Consider the following 25814-nt stretch of genomic DNA (forward strand, 5'->3'; position numbering starts at 1 on the left):
AAAAAAAAAAAAAAAGGAAAACTAAAATAAGCAGCAAAAACCACTTCCAGCTAGCATAGTGCTTAGAAAATACCTAAGCTCAGTTATCAGCCAATGAGAAGTATTATCATATCACCACCATAAAATTGTGGAACTGATGAACTGCAGTATTCATCTTTAAAAAAATTCTTTGACCCAGTTCCTCTCTTCAGAAACTAGCATCTGGGATGGATGGGATTCCCAGCTTCTGTAAAATGCAAAATTGAGGGCTCAAATTGTGGTTTCAATTTACAGGTTTCACAGTCCTCTAAGAAGAAACTAAGGTTTAAGGATGCAGGAAGGCCTTAAATAATTAACCTCTTGACTCAAGGGCTCTGAAGATTCCCCCAAGCATTTTTGGAAATAGAACACTACATGGTTAAGACTGGGTTCAGTACACTCCACAGCTACATTCTGGTGGTGCTCAAGGGACAAATGCTGTACTAAATACAAGGCAAGACTGGATTTTAGTGTGGGAAGGCGCATGAATTCGGAGAAAAAAGTGAGGATTTACATCCCACCTGCTAATACCGTGGGTAAACGAATTTATCTCTCTGAATCTTTAGTAGTCACATTTAAATGGAGGTGGTTAAGTCGAAAGAATGGTTACGATGATTAAATGAGCCAATAATGAAAACAGCATGTCTTGTAACAGAAGCAGCTCACCTTTATTGAGTTCTGTATCATACTTTACTTCTACTACCCTATTCAGTACCCAAAGGCCCCCATCATTTGCCAGATGGGCATCCAGCCGCCCTGGGACCACCTGCATACGCAGGACCAGAGGAACAAACAAAATATGAAGTTTATAAAAGATTTCAAATACTTTTCTAAAAACTTGAGGCCCATATTTTAGAAGTATTTCATTCCTTTTCTCAAACAATATGGACATTTATAAATATGAGAATATATAGATATACAGACCTTAATAAATGAAGTGTTTTTGAAAATTTTATATGGAAAACCAGTTAGCTTTAATTTCTTCACAATTTTTATGGATTTATCCAGATCAAGGACAACTCCTGTGGCAGCTATCCGAAAATCAGGATAATGGAAACCCCAAAATTTGAAAATAGTAATAATATCAGCTAGAGAAAAACTTCAATTCTATGTGACACAATACATTACCAAAGTGAATTTTACTTACAATTAGCTAAGAAAAATAAGGGAGACCATTTGAACTGGCAATCCAGTGGTTTGACAAAAGCAATCCAAAACTTTAAAATTGGTAAGCCAAGCTAACAAGGGTGACTTGAGGCTGAGCGCAGGTAATCCCAGCACTTTGGGAGGCTGAGACAGGTGGATCACTTGAGGTCAGGAGTTCGAAACCAGTCTGGCCAACATGGTGAAACCCCATCTGTACTAAAAATACAAACATTAGCTGGGTGTGGTGGTGCAACCTGTAATTCCAGCTACTCAGGAGGCTGAGGCAGGACAGTCACTTGAACCCAGGAGGCGGAGGTTGTGGTGAGCCAAGATAGCACCATTGCACTCCAGCCTGGACAACAGAGTGAGACTCTGACTCAAAAAAAGGTGGGGGGGTGGCGGGGGCAACTTGAGTACTCTCCCGAGAGTGATTTCAGAGGAACGTAATTCACTATAACGATCTGTTTAGAATGAAATGGAAAAGAAAAATACAGTTGCAATGTTTCGGAAATTAAAATTTGGACCTCCAGGGCAGGTTCCATCTGCTCATTATTCTGCTTTCTTCTTTGTTAAATGGGACCGATAAACCCTGCCCTGCCTGACTGGTCAAATGAAAATGGTGTGAACAGACTGCTACCCCTGCACGGCTGCAGGGAGTCTCGTGTCTGGCTGGTCTCTGATGGCTCCTCACAACCTCATGTAGTGCTTATCACATGGTGAACACTGTTTAAGTACTTGCTTAGATAAATAAATCCAAAAGATGCACAAAAGTAGAATATGTCTTCAGGACCATTATAATTATTCCACCTCACCTCCTCTACTCCCACACCCTACTGAAAAGGATGTAGGAAGATTAAAAGGAAATGGAAATTTACTTTATAATACTACAACTGAATAATTTTCAACTTAAAGTCTCATGTACATAATAACCCACATTCAGCATACATTTCTCAAACCAATCTGTAAAAGAAATCATCCAAGATAGTTACCATTATGCCACTGATAGACTGTATTGCCAAGAAACCAGTTCCCTGTGGAGTGATAGGGCCTTATAGGAAAAGGAAAAAAAGAAATATAGCAAACCACAAATTTTAGATTCCAGTTTTAAATATTGGATATGGATATTTACATTTGGATACAGATTTACATATATACTCCAAACCACCTCCCCGCTCCCAGAAAAGAGAAAAATCTTAGGAGTGGAATTTTATGACAGGAAAAGCACAAAGCTGTAATGATGCAGCCTGTAAGGTGTAATCTTGGCAATAGGCAAGTTATTGTCATCATATTTTACCCCAAAAGGCTGCTCCGCAATGCATGTGCTGTGGGGTATACTTTAGAAGCTTTTTTCTTCCATTGTGGTCTTCGATATAATAGAGTGGGATGGTCTGAAACCTCCTCCACCCTACAGAAAATATGACTGGATCTCAGGACTTGAGGATTTCCTATACCAGCGATGTTTCTTCAGACGCATCTGAGGGGACAAGAGGGTAAGATGATTGATGGAGGGGAAATCCACAGAGCCTCAGGCACCGAATACCCAGCAAAGGGAACTACCTGCACGTATCCAACATTTCCCTCACTGTTGCCCAAGCCACCCAGGATAATGGGGTAATGGGGGTCAGTTCTGCACAAATTCACAGGGAACATTTTCAATCTAAACGGGGACATACATCCCAGGTCGAAAACCCTCATACTGAACTCTGGCTTCATCATTTTGATCTTCAAATTCTGCGTGATTCAGCTATACATGACAGGAAAAAAAACCTATATGCCGTTATCTGTAATAAACATAAGATTAACATGAACAAAGGAGCAATTTCTAAGTAAAGGAACTGTGGACTGAATTATGTAGGCTTTATCCTATTAAAAATGCTACACATTTGGCGGGGCACGGTGGCTCACGCCTGTAATCCCAGCACTTTGGGAGGCTGAGGCCGGCAGATCACATGAGGTTAGGAGTTTGAGACCAACCTGGCCAACATGGTGAAACCCCCTCTCTAATAAAAATACAAAAATTAGCTGGGCACGGTGGTGCATGCCTGTAGTCCCAGCTACTCAGGAGGCAGAGGTGAGAGAATCGTTTGAACCCGGGAAACGGAGGTTGCAGTGAGTTGAGGTCATGCCATTGCACTCCAGCCTGGGCGACAGAGTGAGATTCCATCTCAAAACAAAACAAACAAAACCACACATTTTACCTCTGCAGTCTGCTCAGAATATGTCCCGTTTTCTTCTCTGCTGCTCCAAGGGACAGCAAATGTAGATAACTCGGTGGAGCCCTGTGTGCCCGAACACTGGAAACATCCCCAGTCCACACCTTCTTTCCTTCCTCTCCAAACAATTCTTTCACACTTTCCCCGTCTTCAAACACCCACCACCACCCTCACCTTCACTCAGCTGATGGCTGTTTCCTGATTCACTCCAAAACCAAAAGAACCTCCATGGTCAACCCTCTACCAGGGTTTCCTCCCATATCCAGCCTTATTAGAGCTCCAACCTGGCCCGTAGGGGAGCTATGTGTGGCTATTTAAATTAAAATTAATTACAATTACATAATATTTAAAACGCAGTTCCTCAATCACACTAGCCACACTGGAAGTGGTCCATATCAACCTGCGGCCAGGATTACAATATTAGGAAGAACAGACGTGCATCTCCATGATCACAGAAAGTTCTACAGGCAGCTCAGGAACAGATGATTTGTCCATGCTTCTACTCAGGGCCACACATCACTTGCTCACTAGACACCATCCACTCTTCCTGGACTTTATTCCAACAGCTCTTCCCTCTGTTCTCTCTCTTATCTCAAAACCTTTTGATTCCACTTCTTCCACCACCAACTGCTCCATTTTTCTGCTTCTCTCTGCAGCAAAACCCCTCAAAAGTTTTCTGCAGTCGCAGCCTCCAATTCCTCTGTTCCCATTCTCCTACATCCATGAAAATTGGTGCCTGCTAAGCTCGCTGAAGGCCTCCACGCCCCTGCTCCAGTGGTTAACTCTGCCTTCACCGCAGTTAACATGGCAGCAGGGTCTGAACAGCACGTGGTCTCCATGTACAGCTGGTCTCCCGCATGCGTGCATGCTTACACTGCTTCTCCCTCCTGGGCACTGCTTAGGCCTCATGGCCACAGTCGTCCTCTCTTGCCCACACCAGTGCTGCTCCTCCAACTCACTCTACACTCACTCCCCGGCCACCTCACAGCTTTTTTTTTTTTTTTTTTTTTGAGATGGAGTCTCGCTCTGTCGCCCAGGCTGGAGTGCGGTGGCGCGATCTCGGCTCACTTCAAGCTCCGCCTCCCGGGTTTACGCCATTCTCCTGCCTCAGCCTCCCGAGTAGCTGGGACTACAGGCGCCCGCCAACTTGCCCGGCTAGTTTTTTGTATTTTTTTTTAGTAGAGACGGGGTTTCACCGTGTTAGCCAGGATGGTCTCGATCTCCTGACCTCGTGATCCGCCCGTCTCGGCCTCCCAAAGTGCTGGGATTACAGGCTTGAGCCACCGCGCCCGGCCCACCTCACAGCTTTAAGTAGCATCTACATATTGAGGGCTGTACATCTAAGTCCCTGGCCAGACCTCGCTCTCCAGACCTGACACTCCGCTTGTCTGCATGACACCCAGCCAACCCAAACATCATTTTCCCAAAGCTGCATCTACAGAGGGTTTCCTGTCTAACTTACAACAACCCATCCTTCCAGGAACTTCCAGTCACCATCCTCATTTCCTCTTACAGGCCCCACATTCAGTCCACCACAAAATCCTACTGACCCAGCTTCCAAATAAAGTCTATCCGGGTTTGACTCTGTCTCATTTCCACTGCCAGCTCTCTGGTTTGTGCCACCCGACTGATCTCTTGGCAGAGTGATCCGATTACCTGAATGTCTCTCCTCTGCTCAAAACCCTCCAAGGACTCCCATTTCAGAGTGAAACATTCAGTCTTTTCCAATGGCCCACAAGGCTCTAGGTAATTTTAAATTGTAAATGGTGTGAAGCAAAAAGTTCAGAGTTAACCTAGTCATGCCTGTCAAAGGTCAACACAGACTTGCAACCACTAAGCTAATGTCTAATCAGGAGATAGTTCTTTGACTAAATGAAGACCTAGATCTGTTCCAGCTTACACAGGCACTCCTGGCCTCACTAACAAGGCGCAACTCAGATGCTCACCATCAACTGTACACACGTTTCTGTGTCTGTCTCCTTCAGAGTGAGATCACCGCCTCCAGCAACCTGCTCAGCACCCCCAGGCAGGAGGGCCACACCATCTCCCTTTATGTCTGCATCAGACCTTACATTCCACATGTCCTTGTGAACTCTGACCAGGATGAGTTTTCAGAGCACTCCTCCTGGGAGCTCTGGTGTGTCCATAAGCCACACGGGCCACTGATCACCTGCCATTCAAATCAGGAAGCAGCAATCAGAATAGGCAGCCAATGCTTGCACTGAAATGAATACACTGTCTCAGATCACTACATTGTAAAAGTCTCAAAAGTAGAGACCATGCCTCAGTCATTTCTGTTTCCTAATTCTTGTTACAAAATAGGTATGGATCTTTTTCTGGTGACCTTCTGACTGCAGAAACAATGAGCTCACTGCATGAATAAACACACTCATATGCATCTCTACGCAGGAGTCCAAATGAAAGGCACAGAAGCAGGATAGGAAGCAGGGACCCAAACAAAGTCGGGGATTCCTGCGCTATGATAGTCTTGACAAGGGGCTGAGAGGAACTGAGGCTTCTCACCTGTGCTTGTTTCTGCATTTCTCCTTTAAGATCATCAAAATATGTGCTTTTTCCTTCATCATAGTCTGCATCAAACATCTCCTTCAATTTTCTCTTCTTATCCAAATGCTTTTTCTTGGCACTTTCTTCTTCGTTGGAGTCAATTTCTTCCTTAACTTCTTTCTCTACATCTTCATTCTTAAATTTCCAGAAGAAAAATTTTGTGTACAGTTATGAAGGTCTTTTCTTTAAACATTAGACTTTTTAAAGTTCTATTTAAACAAAAATCTTAGCAAAAATCTGTTATCATTATCAATAAAACAAAACATAACACGACCTTTGTCTCTGAATAACATGGTACTGCTACAGGAAATGGTTACATCTGCATTACAATTAGCTGCCATTCCTTAAGCTGGCTGGGAACACAAACTAGAATAAAAATAACAGATGTGTCCCTCACGGAGATGCTCCCAGACCCTGTTCTAAAGAAATATTAGGGAGAACAGGGACTTCGTTCTTTTCAATGACACTTACATTTAAGAGGAGGAGAATGATGGCAACAGCGGAATGTAAGCCCGAGGAGCTAAGACTTCTGTGAATGAAAATTCACAGCAGACTTGGCAAATGACTGTGGCAAGAAGCAGTAGTAATTGTTATCCAAAACTTAACAAGTAAACAAGAAAGCTTCTCTCTGGCCCCCACATCCCCACAACCCTTTAGTAAGAAATCTATCCATCCAGTCTGCAATCTTCACACATCACAAGTAAGATTTGCATTTCTCAATGTGCGCCTCTCTCAGAACACAATGACCAAGAACAGCCAGCCACAATAAAGTCACACCTGAGTATCGGGGTCTGATTTTCCCTTGTGCACGTCCCCTGTTTCCAAGTCTTCAAAACCACCATAGAACTCCTCCGGGAAAAGCACACCCAAAGGCTGCTCTGTGAGCCAGGCATGCATGTGCTGCTGGCCTCACCCACCACAGGCCCACAGTGTGCTCTGCGTTCCAAGCCTCATTCACATCATTCCCGTCATTACACACACAGACACAGGCAAAACTTTGCTCTAGGGAATGCTTCGTAAAACAGTTAGTATTTCATCATCTGTTTAGGTAAACTAAATGGACCCAATCCACATTCATGTCAAACTTCATGTCAAAATCAGTTTCAATTTTTCCAGTATAGATAATGGACTCTCTTTTTCTTTTTTTGAAACAGAGTCTCACTCTGTCACTCAGGCTGGAGTGCAGCGGCGCGATCTTGGCTCACTGCAACCTCCGCATCCCAGGTTCAAGTAATTCTCCTCCCTCAGCCTCCCGAGTAGCTGGGATTATAGGCGCCCACCACCAGGCCTGGCTAATTTTTGTATTTTTAGTAGAGATGGGATTTCACCATATTGGCCAGGCTGGTCTTGAACTCCTGACCTCATGATCCTCCTGTTGCAGTCTCCCAAAGCTCTGGGATTACAGGCATGAGCCAACACATCCAGCCAATGGACACTCTTTATGAGAGACATAGAGGTCTATCTATGTCCCCCAAACGAATAGTTCAAAGAGTGAATAGAAAAGCCCCACGCTGATACCAGCACATGTTAAAAGGAGTCTCAGTGTAAGTTCAACACAACACAATCATGTAACACACCTAGAGGAAATCTTAGATTATATAAAACATAGCATTTAGATTAAGAGTAGAGCACTAAACCCATGGGAAGAGCTTATTCACTCATTCATTCCTTCATTTGTTTTTGCAGCTCTGGGCTCAATTATAGGTCCCATTTTTAAAAGAAATAGATAAGTAAGGCTGGGTGCAGTGGCCCACGCCTATAAACTCAGCACTTTGGGAGCCCGGGAGGCAGAGGTTGCAGTGAGCCATAATTGCGTCACTGAACTCCAGCCTGGGTGACAGAGTGAGACCCTGTGTCAAAAAAGAAAAAAAAAAGGAAAAGAAAAAAGAATGAAAGAAATAGACAAGTGAAAACTCATTTGGGAGAGCAACTTTTTTTTTTTAGTTGTAATATTCTGTATTCTCTTCAAGATACAAGTTTTAAAAATTTTAAATCACACAAATAACTGCTGGTATCAAATTCCAGTTATCTAAAAATCAATCAACCAACCACCAAACAAATGCATCAGGGAAGTGTGTTTTGCCCACAGGCAGGCAGTTAATAACCTTTCCAGATGTTAGACCAATGGTTTCCAATAGAACTTTTGTGCTGATGGAAATGCTATATATCTGCTTTGCCCAACTCCATAGCAAATTACAATATTTCAAGTGGCTATTAAGCATTTGAAATGTGGCTAGCAAGACTGAAGATTAAATTTTAAATTAAAATTTAAAATTTTATGTTATTTTAAATAGGCTTAAATTTACTTACAGGTGGCTAATGCCCACCATATTAGATGGCACAGTTCTAGGTCATTGTAAGAATTTTGGGTTTACTTGAGAGAGATGAGAAGTTGAGGAGGATTTTGAGCAAGGCAGTGGAATGATCTGACTTACTTTTCTTATTTTAAGAGATGGTAGTGTTTTTGCTCTGTTGCCCAGGTTGGAGGGCAGTGGCTATCATAGTGCATTACAGCCTTGACCTCCTGGGCTCAAGCAACCCTTCTGCCTCAGCCTGGGAGAGCAACATTTAGAAGGCTATTAAAACATTTTCACATAAGGGCCAAAGAACCAGGTAGAAGTTATAATAGATAGGAAGCTCCTATTTGTAATAAAAGCAAAAAAGGATAAAACAGGAATAAACCTAACAAGAAATGCACTGGAAATTTATTTTTAAAAAAAGAAGAAAAGCTTTAATATGCCACCAAAGGACAAAGGAATAGCATCACCACCAACACTCGTAAGTGTTCTCCACACCAGGCACTGCGTTAAGTACTTTCCTTGCCTTAACCACATTCTTCAACCCAAGGAAGTAGGTGTTGTAAATATCATCTACTGAATGATGATATGTCCTCATTTGAAAAGAAAGACTTGACATCACAAATATGCCAATTCTCCCTTTAGCACAGTTACAACCCGAAACCACCACTAAGGATTTCTGGTCCAGAGAAGACAACACATTATTTCCTCTTGACTAAGAAGTGTAACCTAAACTCTAGAAATAATAGACAGGAGATGACCAATGGAGAATTCCTAAAGGTGGAAAGAAAAAGGCTGCTGAGGGACTCTAGGACTAGGGAATACATAGTGGCCAGGTGTCTCCCTGGATCCCATCCAACAGGAAGGTGACCCAGACCCAGTGTTTCCCAACTCCCAACCTAGAATAGAAGGCAACCCAGGCAGGCTCAGTCCCCCCAGATCAAAGGAGATCTTCCCCACAACAAGAAAACCAGCTCCACACACCAAGACAACCACCATTCCCCACCCACCTAGCTGCAGCAGGTGGCCCAGCCTGGGGCAGCTCCCCTGTTCCCTCAGGTGGGCATCAGCAGGGACTGGTGGGAGAGCCCCAGTGATACCAGATATGCCAAACAGACCAAAATAACACCATGAAGGCTCTGAAATTAAATTGTCATTGGAATTACAGCCCACAATGTAGACCAGGACCTACAGACTAAACTTAAACGGGAGGACTGCCTGCAAAAATAAAAAATTTACATAGGCCTCCTAACAGAATAACCAAAATATGACCTGTCATACCACTGAGAAAATCATAATTTTAATGTGAAAGGACAACTGAAGACATCAACACTGAAATGAGTCAGATGTTGGAATAATCTGACTCATCGCTTATAACAGCCAGTATAAAAATGCTTCAACAAGCAACTACAAATCCTATGGCAACAAACAAAGAATTGAAAACTTCAGCAAATAAACTGAAGAAGAATCAAATGGAAATTACAGAAATATAAAATACAGTAACAGAAATTTGAAAAAATCTCTCTGGATGGGCTCTATTGAGTAAAAGTGGAGATGACAGAGGAGAGAATCGGAGAAGCTGAAACCTGATCAACAGAATTCACCCAGTCTGAACAATAGAGAGAAAATAACCTGAAAACAAATGAACAGAGCTGCACGGACCTGTGAGACAATAACAAAAGACCCCGCATTTATGTTATCTGAGTCCTACAGGAGACCAGAGCTGTGAAAGCATGCAAATAACTGATTCCTGATGCTTCCCACATTTGGCGAAAGATATAAACTTACAGATTCAAGAAGCTGGGCAAACCTCAAAGTATACCAAAAGAAAGCAACACTGATTAAACTTTCAAAACTAAAAACAAAGACCAAAAGAGGCAGAATGCCTGTAGGGACACGCCAACTCAAATGCCATTGTATTTCTCCTCTAAAATCATGGAGGCCAGAAAGAACTGGCACAACATTTTCAATTGCTAAAAAACAAACAAACAAAAACAAACAAACAGACAAACAAAAAAACTGTTGGCTACAAATTCTATGTCTCATGAAACTACCCTTCAGAAATGAAGAGAGAAATAAAGACATTCTCAGAGGAAGAGAATACAGGAATTTGTCACTGGTAAATTTAGAAATGTTAAAGAAAAGGGCTACAGAGATATGTTCTGTCATTTCTACAATACAAAATATTAAAACAAAAACATCAAAATAAAAAAACGGCTACAAAATGTTCTTATGCAGAAGGGATGAACATGGGATCACGGGAGGGACCAGAAATGTGGATACATGCACTAGACAATTCACAGTTCTTAAAATCACATTTGATAACTGAAACAAAAACTATACCACCACCTGATACTCAAGCCAGTGATTTACAAAAGTAGAAAAGTAAAGAGGCCTAAATGGAAGGAAGGTTTCCACAGTTTGAAGTAGTAAATACTGGTACCAGTGGACTACTATATTACAATACGCATATTGTAACATCCAGAACAAACACTGTAAGACTATACAAAGAGATACATGCAACTACATTATACAGAAATAGATGAAGATGGAAGGAAAGAAAAAGGAAACAAAGAAAATAATAAAAACATCAGACTTAAGCAATTACATAACAATAAGCACCTTAAATGTAAATGGTCTAAATAAACCAAAAGACGGATTGATGGAGAGCCTAAAATAAACACATGGCCCAATTAGATACTGTTCATAAGAAACTTCAAATTCACTTAAGGACCTAAGTAGGTTGAAAGTAAAAGAATGGAGAAAGATATCTTATATAATCATTAATTTTGTAAGGAAGCAGGAATGAATATATTAATATCTCATGAAGTAGACTTCAAGCAAAATAATTTACCAGAGCTGGAGAGAGGGTCTTCGCTGAATTTTAAGATCTAAAATTTCCTATGCTGCCTTGACATCTTTGAGCCTTACAGGGCCCCAAAGGCCTAGCCATGGGTTTTCCTGTTTCTGACAGACAGCTCCTACCCTGCCACCCAGCAGGAAAGGCTCCCCACCTGGCTAGTTCTTTTATCAGCCAGAGCAGCTGCACCTCAGCCTAAGAAGTTTCACTTCACCTGTCTGCCAGCCCAAGAATTTATTCAAACAAGCCAATTGCATTCCCCCTCAGGAACCATTAGTCATTGTGCGCTCTTGTTACTACCAAGCCTGCCTCCCTCCTCAGACCCCAGCCCTCACCCCGCTACAGAGTACGGTGCCCATCTGACCCTGTGTAGCATTCAGTGTTCTCCTCTGAGCTGTGGGTATATGTGACTAAAACACTGCTGTCAATCTCATCCATCCACACCAGGTGTTGCGTTCAGCCATCTCCTACACTTTAGGGCAGGGACCCCTCCTTCACCAATGGCGTGAAAAGGAAGTGACCATAACAACTGCTTAATGACAAAAGGATTAACCCACCAAGAAGACATCTACTTCAACATCCTCCTCTCAGCAACTGTTAAAACTAGGCAGAGGCCGGGCGCAGTGGCTCATGCCTGTAATCCCAGCACTCTGGGAGGCCAAGACAAAGGATCGCTTGAGGCCAGGAGTTTAAGCCTGGGTAACATAGCAAGGCCTCGTTTCTCCAAAGCATTTTAAATTTAGCCAGGTGTGGCGGCACACACCTGTAGTCCCAGCTACTCAGGAGGTTAAGCCAGGGGAACTGCTTGAGCCTAGGAGGTCAAGGCTTCAATGAGCCATATTCATGCCACTACACTCTATCTAGCATAAGTGACAGAATGAAACTAGGCAGAAAAGGAGCAAAGATTTATAAGAGATCTGAACAGTCAACCAGCAAAATCTGACATCCGTACCACACTCCACTCCCCAACAGCAAAATACACACATTTTTAAGGACAACAGAACATCTACTAAGAAAAAGTACATTTGGGGCAGTAAAAGAAATCACAGCAAATCTAAAAGAATTCAAATCATAAGAATACGTTCTCAGAAAATAATGTAATCAAGCTAGAAATCTATAACAGAAAGACAGGAAACTCTCTAAATACTTGATAATTAAAACAACATATTTATAAATAATGCATGGGCCAAAAAGAAGTGGTAAAGGAAATATGAATGAAAACACAACATTTGAACATTTGTGGGGTGCAGCTCAGCAGTGCTGAGAAGGAAATTTAAGCACTAAATCCTCGCTTTAGAAATGATAAAAGATAAACCAATAATCTAAGAAATTTCAAAAGGAACAAAATAAACCCCAAACAAGCAGAAGAACAGAAATAATAAAGGGCAGAAATCAATATAATTGAAAACAAAAAACCAGAAAAAAATCAATGGAAGAAAAAGCTGGTTATTCTAATAGAATCAACAAAATTAATAAATTTTATGACAAAGATAAAAACAGAGAAGACATAAACCAGCAACATCACAAATAAAACAGGGGTTATCAAAAAGGCTCCCGCAGCCGTTAAAGAGTATTAGGCAAATACTCTAAACATCACCCTCAGACTACCCACGCTGGTCTCTTCGAGAAGGCACTCAGTGCAACTTCCACTTCCCTAACGGGCCTTAAAATACCTTGAAAATCATAAACTACCAAAATTCAGGCAAGATGAAATAGATAACCTGAATCATCCTATACCATTAAAGAAACAAAATTTGTAATTAAGAGCTTCTGAATGAGAAATCTCCAGGCCCAGATGGTTTCACTGGAGAATTACACCATATATTTAAGAATTCATACCAATTCCATGCAAACTCTTCCAGAAAACAGAATAAGGAACACTTTGCAACTCATTTTATGAGGCTAGGATTATCCCGATGCCAAAACCAGATGAAGACAGAACACCACAAAAAGAAAACAAACCAAAAAAAACCCCACGGACCAATATTCCTCATGAATGCAAAAAGTCCTCAACAAAATACTATCAAATGGAATCCAACAACACATACAAAGATTTGTATAAAAATTTTCACATGGCGATCTTTTCGTAGTTCATAAGTGTGATGACTGGGTATTCATGCATGTATGTGGGATATGCCACCCTTGACCTTTGTTACAACATTAGCACATTAACCATCTGACATGAAAAGAAAAAACAAAAAAAATACACATTTCCATATGCTGTATTTTTATTTTTATTTATGACCAAGTGAGAGTTATTCCAGGAATGCAAATCTGGTTCAGCATTCAAAAAATGAATCGGGCCAGGTGCAGTGACTCCTGCCTATAAACCTAACACTGGGAGGCCGAAGTGGGAGGATAGCTTGAAGCCAGGAGTTGAAGACCAGCCTGCGCAACACAGTACGACCTGGCTCTACAAAACAAACAAACAACAACAACAACAAATTAGCCAGGTATGATGGCACACACTTGTAGTCCCAACTACTGGGAGGCTGAGGCAGGAGGATCACTGGAGCCTAGAAGGTCGAAGTTGCAGTGAGCCATGATCGCACCACTGCACTCCAGCCTGGGTGATGGAGGAAGACTGTGTCTCAAAAAATAAAATTGAAAAGATCAATGTAATTTATGTCAAAAGAATAAAGAGTGAAACCCATATCCAGATGACTGTAGCAACTGACACCAAAAGGCATTAGACAAAATTCTACACCCTATCATGATAATAAACAGATAACAGTGAAAAGATTGGGAACAACATAGGAAGTCCACTCTCAGCACTCCTACTCCACAGTGTACTAAAAGTCCAGTCAGTGAATTAAGGCAGAAAATTTTAAAACAGAAAGAAGGCCAGGAGAGGTCGCTCACACCTGTAATCTCAGCACTCTGGGAGGCTGAGGCAGGCAGATCAATGCAGCTCAGGAATTTGAGACCAGCCTGGGCAACATAGCAAGATCCCATCTCTATCCCCAAACAATTTAATTAAAACAAAAACAAAAACAAAAAAAATTAAGGAAAAGCCATACAGGTTGAAAAGAAAGACATAACACTGTCCCTATGTTTTCTACACAATTTTCTGTGTAGATGATCCCAGGCAATCTACAAAAACACAACAAAACAAAACCCTCCTACAACTAATAAGCGAGTTTAGCAGGATAAAAGACAAATGAAAATCAGTCAAAATGAAATACTTATGTCTAAACTTATCAAAACATATTTCCAACCAGTATGCTGAAAATCATAATACTGACGAAAGAAATAAAAAAACTAAAATAAATAAGTATACTGTGTTCACATATTTTAATATTCAAACTAGAAAAAGGTTCTCCCCCAAACTGATCTATAGGTTTAATGCAATTCCTATCAAAATTTTAGCTAAGTTGCTGTAGACATAAACAAGTTTATTCTAAAATTTATATAGAAAGTCATAAGCCCTGGGATAGCTTAACCAATTTTGAGAAAGAAGAATAAAGTAAGAGTAGACACTCTAACTCAACATTAACACTCACTATAAAGCTACAGGAACCTACACAGCAAGGGTGGTACTGGCCAAGGGATTGACACATGAAGTCAATGGAACACAAGAGAACCCAGAAACAGATCCACACAAAGATCCTCAACTATTTTTTTACAAAAGTCAAAAACAATTCAATGGAACATATGGTGCTAGAAAAATTATACACCCACATGCAAAAATATAAACCTTGACCTAAGCCTCATATCTCATAAAATCAAAATAGATCATGAGTGTAAAGAGAAAACAAAAAATACTACAAAACTTTTAGGGTCAGGTGCGGTGGCTCACGCCTGTAATCCCAGCACTTTGGGAGGCAGAGGTGGGCAGATCATGAGGTCAGGAGATCGAGACCATCCTGGCTAACACGGTGAAACCCCATCTCCACTAAAAATACAAAAAATTAGCCAGATGTTGTAGCACGCGCCTGTAGTCCCAGCTACTCAGGAGGCCGAGGCAGGAGAATCCCTTGAACAAAGGAGGCAGAGGTTGCAGTGGGCTGAGATGATGCCACTGTACTCCAGCCTGGGCAACAGAGCGAGACTCCATCTCAAAAAAAAAAAAAAAAAAAAAAAAAAAAAAAAAAAAAAAAACCTTTTAGAAAACAACATAGGAGAAAAGCTTCAGGATCAAAGAATAGGAAATAGTTCCTCCACTTGAAACAAATTTGGTATTCCCTATAACAAACAAACAAAAACTGGTAAATTGGATTTCATCAAAAATAAAAACTTTTGCTCTCTGAAAGGCCCTGTTAAGAAAGTGAAAACTACAGACTAGGAGAAAATATCTGCAAATCACACATCTGACAATGGAGTTAAATATGTAATGAACTCACAGTACCCAACCCAACTCAATTTTTAAAAGTGCAAGAAAAAAAAAAAACCAAAGACATCCCCAGATATTTTATATCTATATATAAGATATAAAAATGCAAATAAACACATGAAAAAAAATGCTCACCATTATTAGTCATCAAGGAAGTTAAAACCACAGTGAAATATCACATACCTATTAGAATAGCTAGAATAAACAACAGTGAGAACACCACACATTGGCAAGGATGTAAATAAATTGGATCACTCACATAATTGCTAGTAGAAACATCAAATGGCCCAACTACTCTGGCAGTCTCCTATGAAACTGTGCAATTATCATATAACCGAGCAATTGCATTATTGGGCATTTATTTCCCAGAAAATTGGCAAGTGCATATTTACACAAAAACTTGTATACAAGTGTGCATAGTAGCTCAATTCTAATAGTCAAAAATTGAAAATAGGCCAGGAGTTCAAGACCAGCCTGAGCAACACAGCAAGATCCTGTCTCTACAAAAAATATGAATATTAGCCAGGTGCAGTAGTCTATGCCTGTGGTCCCAGATCCTTGGCGGGCTGATGTGGGAAGATCACTTAAGCCTAGGAGGTCGAGGCTGCAGAGAGCCAAGATCGCATCATTGCACCCCAGACTGGGCATCAGAGCAAGACCCTTTCTTTAAAAAACAGAGAACAAAACGAACTGAAAACAACCCAGCTTGATCTCAGATGAATGGTTAAACAAACCAGTACACCTATACAATGCAGCACTATTCAGCAATAAAAAGGAATGAACTGTGGTACATACACTAACATGAATGGATCTCCAGGAAGTTATGCTGAGTGAAAAAAAGCCCCTCCCAAAAGGTTATAGACTGTATAACTCTGTTTATTTAACATTCTCGAGGATGACAAAATTGTAGAAACAAAAAACACACTACGGTTCACAAGGGAAGGAACTGGGGGCTGGGGAACAGCAGAGGTGGGGGTATTTTATAAAACAGCAATACAAGCGATCCTTGTGATGGAACTGCTCTGTATCTTAACTGTTGGTAGACACACAAACCTACACATGTGATAAAAGAGCACAGAAGTACACGCACACATAAAACACACACACACACACAAGTAAAACTGGAAAAATCTACATAGGATCAGCAGATTGTATCAATGTTGGCATCCAGGCTGTGACCTTGTACTACAGTACACATAGTATATATGGTACATATATACACAGATAGTGCTATAGTACAAGATACGGGAGATCTCTCTGTATTTGTTCTTACAAGTGCATGTCAAACTACAATTACCTCAAAATTAAAAGTTTTCTTAGGAAAAAAGAATACCAGAAAGTTTTCTTTTGGAAATAGGAAAGGTGATTCTTAAGTTCACTTGGAAAATAAGCAAAATCAGGACAAAGCAAGGATTTTTACTTTGACTTCTTATCCACACTGTCCTGAAAGTTTAAGCCAGGGCAGTAAGGCAAGAAAAGTTAAGTCATCCAGATAGGAAAGAAAGAAAGTAAAACCACTGGCATCTATCTTAGCCTCTCTGTGGAGAAAGAGGGCTCCTGCTCGGCTCCCAGAACCATCCTGCAGAGAAATTGGGAGAACCATATGAGATTAGACCAGAGTGAAAGATCAAAGCAGAAGTTGGAACCCCAGGCTTTATTGTGCAGAACAGGAGAAAAAGCAGCATAAAAGAAAACAATCCTTAGGATAGGAAGAAGTATTTACTTAGAAAACCATCAACACTCTTTAGTCAAAGTTTACCCCTCCCCTCCAAATACACACTTGAGGTCAGGAGTTCAAGACAAGCCTGGCCAACATGGTGAAACCCCATCTCTACTAAAAATACAAAAATTACCCAGGCATGGTGGTGGCTGCCTGTAATTCCAGCTACTTGGGAAGCTGAGACATGAGAATTGCTTGAACCTGGGAGGCAGAGGCTGCCGTAAGCCAAGATCACACCACTGCACTCCAACCTGGGTGACAGAGAGAGAGAGACTCTGTCCCAAACAAACAAACAAACAAATACAAACTAATGAGTAATTTAGCAACATTGCAGGATACAGAGCAATATAAAAAATAAACTGTATTTCTTACATGTTAGCCATACACAAATACGAGTTGACATGAAAATAAATTGTTGAGAGTTGTATAAGACCTGTATCCTGAAAACCTTGTTGAGAGAAATTAAAGAACAAGAAAAATGGAGAGTTACTATGTTCATAGATCAGAAAAGTCAACGTGGTTAATATGTCAATTTTCCCAAATTGTTTTACAAGTTTCATGAAATCCCAATCAAAATTGCAGTGGACTTTTTGGTAGCAATTGACATGCTCATCTTAAAATTTATATGAAAATGCAAAGAACCTAGATTAACCAAAACCACTTCAAAAAAGAGACTAAAGTTTGCAAAACTACCTAAAGTTGAAAACTACCTAATTCCAAGACTAAGTATAAAGCTGTAAGTCACTGAGACAATGTTGGTATTGGTATAAAAATAAACAAATATATCAAAGGAACAGAACAGAGAGCCCAGAAATATTCATCCATATATGGCCAACCAATACAGGCTAATTCAATGGGGAAAAAATGGTCTTTCAACAGATGGGGCTGGGAAAAGTGGATATCAATATGTCAAAAGGAACCTAAATCCATACCCAACACCATAAAAAAAAATTAACTCAAAAAGGATTATAGGGCTAAATGTAAAACCTGAAACTGTAAGACTTGTAGAATATAAAAGACAATTTATGACATTAGATGAAGCAAAGATTTCTTACATACGGTATCAAAAGCAGAGTCCATAAAAGAAAATTTTGGGTAGGGCACAGTGACTCATGCCTGTAATCCCAGCACTTTGGGAGGCCGAGGCATGTGGATCACCTGAAGTCAGGAGTTCAAGACCAGCCTAGCCAACATGGTGAAACCCCATCTCTACTAAAAATACAAAAATTAGCTGGGTGTGGTGGTGGGTGCCTGTAATCCCAGCTACTAGGGAGGCTGAGGCAGGAGAATGGCTTGAACCCAGGGGGCAGAGGTTGCAGTGAGCTGAGATCCCATCACACTCTGGGAGACAGAGCAAGACTCCATCTCAAGAAAAGAAAAAGAAAATTTTGATAAATTGACCTACACCAAAATTAAATACTTTGCTTTGTGAAAAACTATTAAAAATATGAAAAGACAAGGCACACACTAGGCACAAATAATCGCATATCACATGTGATACAGAATTTGTATCAAAAATACATAAAATTTCTTAGAATGTAACCAAATTAAAATAATGTGCAAAAGATTTGAACAGATGTTTCATCAAAGAAGACACAGATGGCAAATAAGCACATGAAAAAATGTCCAATACCATTAGTCACTAAAACTTCAAGATGCTACTCTATGCCTAAAAGAAGGTTCTACAATTTAAAAAGACTGACACTACCAGGTACTGGCAAAGATGTAGAGTGAAGCAACCGGAAGTCACATAAAGTTATGGTGGCAATGGAAAATGGTGTAAACACTTTGGAAAACAGTTGGATAATTTCTTAAAAACTTAAATGTGTACCTATCATATGACCCATTTAGTCCATTCTGAACTACTTATTTACCCAAAAGAAATAAAAGTGGTGGTTCATATAAAGATTTCTACAAAAATGTTCACAGCAACCTTACTCATAATAGCCAAAACCTGGAAATAATTGTTTATCAACAGGTTAACAGATAAATAAATTGCTACACATCATACAACGGACTACCCATTAGCCAACAAAAAGAAATGAAGATGCAACAGCATGGATGAATCTTGAAATAATCATGCTGAGAAAAAGAAGTCAGACAGAAAAGAGCACATACTGTTTTGATAATTTAATCAAAAAAATCCCATTTTGATTAAATTCTAAAGGGAATACCTACTGAATAGTGACACAAGGCAGCTGAATGTACCTGGCGATGGAAGAGGACAGGATGGAGGGTTACACAGTGGTGTAAACTGTGAGGGTGATAAATGTTTTCATTATTTTGATTGTGGCGATGGTATATTCACATAGTAAAGCTTATCAAATTGTACACTTTAAACACTGTAGTTTACCATCAATTATACCTCACTAAAGTGATTAAAAAAGAAACCCACCACACTTTCTTTTGAAAACAAAAGACGATTCTTAAGTTCCTATGGAAAAAACCCTAAGGAAGTGAGAATAGTCAGGAGACTCCTTAAAAAAGCCCCCCAGCAGAACAAAAAGAGAAAGAAACTGTTGAGACACAGTTTTAATAACTAGTGTCTTAATAACATGATAAAGCTACATAGGGTTCTAAATTATAGTAATAATAAATGAACCAACAGAGATCAATGATATAAACTAGAAAGTCCAGGAAAAAAATTGTATATATGTAAAGAATACATTAAAATACTACAGACTAGGCACAGTGGCTCATGCCTATAATCCCAGCACTTTGGAAGGCTAAGGTGGGAGGATTGCTTAAGCCCAGGAATTCAAGATCAGCCTAGGCAACATGGCAAGACCCCCATCTGTACAAAAAAATTAAAAATTAGCCAGGCATGGTGGTATACATTTGTGGTCAAAGCTACTCGGGAGGCTGAGGCAGGAGGATCTCTTAAGCCTAGGAGTTTGAGATCAACCTGGACAACAGAAAATGACTGTCGGAACAAAAAAATTAAAAAATTAGCTGGGGATAGTGATGCATGCCTGTGGTCCTAGCTACTCAGGAGACTTGGGTCTGCGAGGCTGAGGCTGCAGTGGGCCGTGACCACACCAAAGCACTCCAGCCTGGGTAACAGAGCATAAAAAGTGTGAGCCAAGAATTATTTCAAAGTTGTTCAGTGTGGAGTTCTTTATAAAATGAGCAAAGTACAAAACTACTTAGATGTTGAAAAAATTGTGACTTGAATTATGGTATGATATTCAAATAATAAAAATGAAACCTTTGAAAAAATTTGATGACAAAATTTATATAAAGTACATCACTTAAGCAATCCTCCTCTCAAAAGTTATATAAAGTACAACTAAAAAGGTTTATACACATGATTTTTAAGTGACTAGAAGTAAATACTTCAAGAAGTTAACAAAGGTTTCCTTATAGGTTGATAGAATTCCGGTATGTTCTGTATTTTTCATTCTAAATTTTCCACAATGCATACTACCTTTATCAAAAGAAAAATATAAATGCTATTTGTGTATATTTTTCACATCACACAAAATCTATTTTTAACAAACACATGATAAAATTTATGGAAAGTTGCTCACTTTTAAGGTCCATATGTAGTAAATCAGTTAGCCAACTGAGAAAATAAGATCATCATAAAAGGAAAATCCGGAATATTACCTGGCTCATTACTCCTGTCTGAATTCCCCAAAGCATTTCACAAGTGACTATGATTTTCAATTTGACTATTGTCTAAGATACAGAAGAAAATAAAGTTTAGAGAAGCCAGTCTTCCTGAAGAACCCAGCTCTTCACTTACCATCTTCTGCTAAGACCTTGGCTGCATCTTTTTCATCTTCCCACTTTCCAGTCACGAAACAATCTCTGAGACTGTTCATAGCCTTATGCAGAAAAGTCAGCACTTAGGTGAGATGTTCCAATCACTCAGCAAAACAACTCTAAGAAATGGCAGTAGGCAACGACTTGCCTTTAAATATTTCCCACCTTCATGAATATTCTCATTCCAAATGAGCCCAGGAAATAACTTTACCTTTGATGGAGACAGTGTAACTGCAGAGATGAAACACATTAAGCAGCAGATAGAGAAAGTATTAAATACTACTAGTCTACTAACCTCATAAGTAAACAAACAGATAATTACTAACTCAACTAATTTTCAATTTTATTAAGGTTTCTAAGGTGATGCAATGAAACAGTAGTTTACAAAGTTGGTCTTGATACTTGTTAATCTAAACCCATCTGTTTGAAAACTTAATTCCTATAAAATGGGTGCAGATATTTGAGAATTATGTATCTGATAAGGGACTTATATCCAGGATATATAAACAACACATACAACTAAGTAATCCAACTTTTGAAATGGGCAAACAATATGAAGAATATATACAAACAGTCAATAAACACATGCAAAGATGTTCAACATCATTATCTATCAGGGAAATGCAAGTCAATACTGCAATGAGATATAACTTCATCCCCTCTAGGATGGCTATAATCAAAAAGACAGATAATAACAAGTGCTGGTGAAGAAGTGGTGAAACTGGAACCCACATACAGTGCCAGTGAGTAAGTAAAATGGCACAATCACTTTTGAAAAGAGAAATGAGTGAGTATATGAGGGAAAATATTATTTAACTGTTTTCAGTAATCATACTATTCTGACACTATTTTGTGTGTAATATGGGATAAAGCAAATGAGTAATTATGTGATTCTCTAATTTCATCATCTTCTGATTCAACCAGGGAATAATTCTCCAGTGGAAGAATGAATAGGATGTAGTCCTGAATGTGAACTGGAAATATCTATAAGAACTCTCCTGGTTCGGGTAGCTGAGAAGGCCTAGAAGTAATGACCAACTCATGGCAGTAAGCATTCCTATGCCTAGGCTGTCATGTTGAAATACCATTTTCTACTAAAAGAAATCAGGACTTCTTATGGGTGATTCCAAGAGCTCTCTGACATCACAGAGCAAGAATTGATCAAGGATGACTATGATCGTCACATAAGAACTCAGGAGTTGGCATGCAGAGACTCCTACAGGCCACAGGTGGGATAAAGAGGAGTTTCAATAAGGATAACAGGTGCAGCAGCACCAGGCACATCAACTACATTTATATCCATGACACCACAGTGAAACTTACTAACAAGTGTCCTTTGGAAAAACTGATTAAAAAATCAAGAATGGGCCAGAGGCGTTGGCTCACTCCTGTAATCCCAGCACTTTGGGACGCTGAGGTGGGCGGATCACAAGATCAGGAGTTTGAGACCAGCCTGACCAACATGGTGAAACACCATCTCTACTAAAAATACAAAAATTAGCCGGCCACAGTGGTGGGCACCTGTAAACCCAGCTACTCAGGAGGCTGAGGCAGGAGAATTGCTTGAACCCGCGAGGCAGAGGTTGCAGTGAGCTGAGATTACACCATTACACTCCAGGCTGGGTGACAGAGCAAGACTCCGTCTCCAAAGAACAAATCAAGCATTTACCTTATATATATAGAAGTGGATAACTGAATAGTAAAAGAGAAAAAGTTTCTCTTTAAATAAGTATTACAGCTAATAAATAAAGAGAAATTATTGAATAGAACATCACTCTATGTTCTTAAGAAATTGATGGTTCTAGGCATTGAGCACCAACAACTGATAACATCTAACATCATTAAAAGGACACAACCAGTCTTTATGCGCCTCCTAATGAGAAAACACCACCCACCACCTGGGAAGCAGTTTTGCTGCAAAATAAAAATCAAATGTAAATCCTATCCAACCGTTAGATGTTTTGTCTATAAGGTAACTAGAAACATGTGGCTATTTAAATTAAGATTAAATAAAATTTAAAATTTTAGTTCTCTAGTCTCGCTGGCCACATTTAAAGAGCTTAGTAGCCACAAGTAGCCACAACCCGCAGCTCAGATATACATTCCGCTCATCACAGAAGTTCTATTAGTATTGCTCAGTACCCACTCACAGGAAATACAGGAGGGCCTGTGAAACTGCAGAGGGATGCAAAGCAATCCACAAAGTCCAGAATGCAAGAAATTCTGCAGACCAAAGACTTGGTTTCTTAAATAAAATGTAACCAAAAAAAAAAAAAGAAATGGGAAGGAAAGATTGTTGACTAAAAGTGCTAAAAGATAGAGTGAAAAACAGTAATGAAAATCGGGTAAAAGTAAACTATGATGCTTATGGAAGCATGGACGAGGAAACCAGGAAGAAAAGGAAAGAGTCCCCATAAGAGGCTGGACCACACCTCCTTCTACAGGGAGGAAGGGGACTGTGGCTGGTGTTGCAATTGAGCAGCAAAGCTTGATTTTCCAGCCTGAGTGCTGGGGCCTTCACCTTCTGGCAACCCATTAAGTTAAACAATTGTTTTCATGTGGTTTTCTACATCTATATTAAATTTCACCATAAAGAACGGTTAAATAAAATCTCTTAAAGTTCATTATGTGGTACCTGGTGAATTACAACAGGCAGTATGATAGCAATTGGGCCTCTGTGAGAAGCGACATCTAAGCCAAACAGAATTGACAAAAAAGAAGGGAACCTTTGGAAGATCAGAACATTGCAGAAAAGAATATAGAGAAAGGGGCTGGCACGATGGCTCACTCCTGTAATCCCAGCAGGCTGGGACGCCAAGGCCGGAAGATCACTCGAGCCCAGAGATTGAGACTAGCTCAACATGGTGAAACATTTTCTCTACAAAAAAATGCAAAAATTAGCCAGGCCTGGTGGCTCATGCCTATAGTCCCAGTTACTCTGGAGGCTGAGGTGGGAAGATCCCTTGACCCCAAGAGGTCGAGTCTGCATTGAGCCATACGCTCATGCCACTGCACTCCAGTCCAAGATGCAGAGCAAGACGGTGTCTCAAAAAAAAAAAAAAAAAAAAACAAAAGGAGAATTTGAGAGGCTGAGGCAGATGGATCATGAGGTCAGGAGTTCAAGACCAGCCTGGCCAACATGGTGAAACCCCATCTCTACTAAAAATACAAAAATTAGCCGGGCATGGTGGCACATGCCTATAATCCCAGCTACTCCTGAGGCTGAGGCAGGAGAATTGCTTGAACCGGGACCCGGGAGGTAGAGGTTGCAGTGAGCCGAGATCGCACCACTGCACTCCAGCCTGGGCAACAGAGTGAGACTTCATCTCAAACAAAAAAAAAAAAAAAAGAGAGAGAGAAAGAGAAGAGGTCTCAGAGGAGGGTGAGCTGTGGTGAGTTTGAGTACTGAATGAATTCCAGTGTGATTACAAAGTGGTGAGCTGCAGGAAGAACATTTACAGGTATCACAGATTTCTCTATGCTTACAAATAGCAAAAACTATAAATGTTAATTCAGGAGTGCTACGTATATCCTAGTGATAAGACACAAAATACATCTGATGTATGAAAACTTACGTGCACCACTTCAAAACGAAAATGCACACTACTGTCCACACTGGAAGCTGAACCTGTCCTCCGTGGGCCATGTACATGGTCTAACTAAACTCAGAACATGTTACTGCTTAGGATGCATGAAGTGCCCACTGCAATATCTGGGAGAATGACCTGTAATCCTGTAAAAATAAGAAGCCAACAACAGGTAAGCAATATTGACATCAGATAATCTCATTCTAGAATAATCCTCTAATAAATCAAATGTACTACCCAGCCTTACTTCCTCTAAATCCCAGTCATGGGGGGCCTCCACAAGAAACCTGGAGTGGTCCAAAGAGTCAGCCTTGTGCTTCCAGTCTCTGTCAGGCTGCTTGACGTGAAACAACCCTGCAAGCTCTTCTTGGGTATCATGATCTTCTTCTTCATTATCTTCTGCCACTAAAGAGGACTCCATGGCAGAAAAGTGAGAACAAAAACTACAGCCCTGGAGGACTCATTGTTTTCGACAAGTTAGGCCATGAGTCTTCGAACTCAGGAACTGAGGGCCCCTGTCTGTGGTGGGTATAGCAATGGCCACATATGAGTTAGGCACTAAGAGGGCAGGGCAGTCACAGGTTAAGAGAGCCAGGAAGCTATTGCTCTACATGTGTGGGGCTCCTGCGCTCCTGCACGGCAGCAGCTAAGAGGCCAAGGAATGAGACTATTAGGGCTCAAGGGAGGGAAGGGACATTTAAAAGCAAAGCTTTAGATGATTAAAGAAGAGCTCTAAAGAGTGTTGAGCCTCTCATCACTAAGCGTACTTAGACAAAACCTGAATGAAAATCAGTTCACAGCAACCCTCCCAATTCAGTGTGCTGAGCCCAAATGTCTCACCATGTGGCCTTGATCTCATCGTGCAGTAACCAGGGAGCACAATGTAAAGTTCACCACTATCTATTTACTTTTGCATTAATTCTACCAGAAAGAACATATAGGTAAGTTTAATAAAGCATGAAATCAGAAGAGAAGGGCAAAAGGGAGAAAAAACTGTGTTATACAGGGTTCTCATTCTCAGAAAGGAAAAAATAAATATTTTTATGATCAGAAGTATTTTTCTAGCACCAAATTCTCAAAAAGTTTCTCATGAAGGACTTTTAAATAGGGGACATAACATGATGCAATGGACAGTATTTGCATCAAGTTTTACAACAAACCCATAAGTCTACTTCATAAGACCAAAGTGTGGTCCTCATAAGTTGATAATTAATCTGCCAAATATGAAATGTGATGGCCAGCAATTATGGATGTCAACAATACCAGCCCAATCAACCAATTCCCTCATCTCCTTTTCAGAAAACAAA

The 25814-nt window shown here is 40.2% G+C and overlaps 1 non-coding gene and 1 pseudogene across 2 annotated transcripts in view; one reads left to right on the forward strand and one right to left on the reverse strand.

The window, feature by feature from the left end:
- The window catches only part of LOC112631026, a 121114-nt pseudogene that overhangs the window by 78888 nt on the left and 16412 nt on the right, over positions 1-25814 (reverse strand). Inside the window, exons 13-21 of the transcript XR_003121061.1 lie at positions 24755-24912; positions 20901-20982; positions 16859-16860; positions 6720-6791; positions 5901-6077; positions 2722-2908; positions 2459-2638; positions 2154-2212; positions 943-1065 (exon numbers count right to left, since the gene is read on the reverse strand). The product of XR_003121061.1 is annotated as a ribosome biogenesis protein BMS1 homolog (transcript). The remainder of the gene's footprint in view (positions 1-942; positions 1066-2153; positions 2213-2458; positions 2639-2721; positions 2909-5900; positions 6078-6719; positions 6792-16858; positions 16861-20900; positions 20983-24754; positions 24913-25814) is intronic.
- Positions 13178-13281, forward strand: LOC112632293. Its single transcript, XR_003121350.1, has one exon. It is a non-coding gene; the product is annotated as a small nucleolar RNA U13 (small nucleolar RNA).

The sequence above is a fragment of the Theropithecus gelada genome, chromosome 9 (assembly GCF_003255815.1).
Source record: "Theropithecus gelada isolate Dixy chromosome 9, Tgel_1.0, whole genome shotgun sequence".
Taxonomy (NCBI): Eukaryota; Metazoa; Chordata; class Mammalia; order Primates; family Cercopithecidae; genus Theropithecus; species Theropithecus gelada.